Source organism: Babylonia areolata, chromosome 21 (genome assembly GCF_041734735.1).
Source record: "Babylonia areolata isolate BAREFJ2019XMU chromosome 21, ASM4173473v1, whole genome shotgun sequence".
NCBI classification, from domain to species: domain Eukaryota; kingdom Metazoa; phylum Mollusca; class Gastropoda; order Neogastropoda; family Buccinidae; genus Babylonia; species Babylonia areolata.
Window position 1 is genome coordinate 18,109,863 of NC_134896.1, and position 2,500 is coordinate 18,112,362.

Genomic DNA, 2,500 nt, shown 5'->3' on the forward strand with positions numbered 1-2,500 from the left:
ATTAGTGTTTGGATCAAGTCTGTTCTGCGCTGTTCTAGCTTTGTTCTATTCTATTGTATTCTGTTCGGTTTTGTTCCAACTTTGTTTTTTATCATGTTAAGTATCAGTTCAATTCAGTTCAGTTTTGTTTTGTTCTGTTATATTCTTTCTGTTCTGGTTTTTTGGGGTTTTTTTCTTTTCTTTTTTTTCATATATTCTGTTTTCTTTTGTGTTGTTTCCTTTATTCATTTCATTTCATTTCATTTCATTTCGTTTTTCCTCAATGTCGACCTGGTTTTGAAACTGGCTTCTCTCGTGTGACAAGGGGTTCGAGGATTGAGTGTGTGTGTGTGTGTGTGTGTGTGTGTGTGTGTGTGTGTGTGTGTGTGTGTGTGTGTGTGTGTGTGTGTGTGTGTTGGTTGAAAGTGTAGATTCATCAGATTGGCCTGACAGCGTCTGCCATTCAAAGGGAAACAACCCGAGGAAACGGCACCTCTTGTTCCTTGTCAAAATATGTAGTTGCTTCCCTTAGACTGTGCGCACCTCTTGGTTGCTTGGAATCCATCACCACCTCTTGGTTGCTTGAAATGAGCGGCGTGGGAGTGATTCAAACTGAAACGGTGCAGATGATGGGGCAGCAACAATAAAAAGACTAACTAACTAACTAATAATGATAATGATAACAACAACAACAACAGCAATAATAATAATAATAATAATAATAATAATAATAATAATAATAAAGATTAAAAAAGAAAAGAAGAAAAAGATAGCGGCAGATGTGGTGATGAAGGCATTCTTTTCTCACACACAACCCCTTCTCATCCCAACCCTATGCCCTCCGCCACCTAACTGCCCCCCCCCCCCACCTCCCCTCCCACACACACACACACCATCCCCCATCCCGACCCCACCCACCACTGACTACCCCTTTTTCTGCAAAGCGCGTTGTAAGGTTACTGACGCTGCTGGTCAGGCATCTGATCCCCAGGCATCTGCTTGGCAGATGTAGTGTAGCGGATATATGGATTTAATAATAATAATAATAATAATAATAATGGATACTTATGTAGCACACTATCCAGAAATCTGCTCTAGGTGCTTTACAAAAACGCTTTTGTTAACATAAAACATTATATCTATGTTACATACACACACCAAAATGTGACTACACACACACACACACACACACACACACACACACACACACACACACACACACACACACACACACACACACACACTGCATACATACATTTTAACATACATGTGTATGAACGCAGTGACGCCTCCTTGAGCTACTGATACTGACACTGCTCAGACCCCCCTCGTCTAACAGCTTCCCAAGCTGCTACACTCTGATTGGTGATGGTGATAATGATGATGACGATGACGACGAACCAACCCTTCGATCAATAACGACATCATGCGGGGAGGGGGAGGAGGGGGGTAGGGGGAAGGGGGCGGGAGGTGGGGGGGGTGGGGGGGTGGGGGGGATTGAGTGAGAGGGTCACGCCTCCCTTAGAAGTTGCCAGTCAAGTTGGTTGCTGTGCTTGTAATCCACCAGGGATCAGTGTGACTGTACTGATGCTTTGGGGGTGGGGGGTATGGGCGGGAGGGGGAGCTACTGAAACTGGAACTGAAACTGAAACTCTTCTCAGGCACCAGATTCCAAGTACTTTTTTTTTTTTTTTTTTACTCCCATGAAGTGTTGTACCTTTTGTGCGTCTAGGGGGGGAAAAGAGAAGTTGGTTTGGTTAATTAAGTAAGTGTATGTTGGAGGGGATTCTATATTCATTTCGTTTATTTTTATGGCCATTTTTGTTCTGTTCCTAATGGCTTATATCACAGATTGACATAAGTTTACATTTGGGCCAACAGCAAAGTGACAGCTGTATTATCAGTGGTTTCTCCAGTCAATGGGAAATCATTTACAGCTTAGTCTTTTGTGAAGGACTATGACTCAAACTAGGAGGCAAAATTGCACTGGCTCTTAGTGCTGCAGCCTTGTGGGCTAGTTGGCTTTTGGGAACCATCCCAACACCGACTGTCCTGAAACCCTCTTGGCCGAGAGAGTGGGGATGTAACTTGGGTAAGACACTCTCCACTATAATCAAATTCTAGCCCAAATAGTCGGAACAGCAGTTGCCTTCTCTGCTGTTCTGATGGTCATAGTCGGACACGACTATCATAAAAAAGGGCTTTTTCAACACGTCATGGATCTATTAGTGTGGTTGTTTTTCTTCCTCACCATCATCACGTATACTCTTGTCCCACAAGCCCTTGGCAAGTTTCGTTTGTTGATTCGTTCGTAAAATGCATCATATGTTGATTTAACCTGACTCAAATGAATGAATGCAGATTGCCCGCTGAAACTTACAAAAAAAAAAAAAAAAAAGAAAAAAAAAGATAATGTTGCGTGAACCGGGCCACCTATGCCAGGCGAAAGTTAACGTGAATCACCAACCTTCGGAAGCACTTACGTAGTTCTAGTTTTGCGTTAGTGTGTTCGTGGTTTTCT

General features: G+C 42.9%; 1 protein-coding gene across 1 annotated transcript in view; it reads left to right on the forward strand.

The window, feature by feature from the left end:
- The window catches only part of LOC143296577 (pleckstrin homology domain-containing family H member 1-like), a 350,606-nt gene that overhangs the window by 237,881 nt on the left and 110,225 nt on the right, over positions 1–2,500 (forward strand). The window lies entirely within an intron of this gene.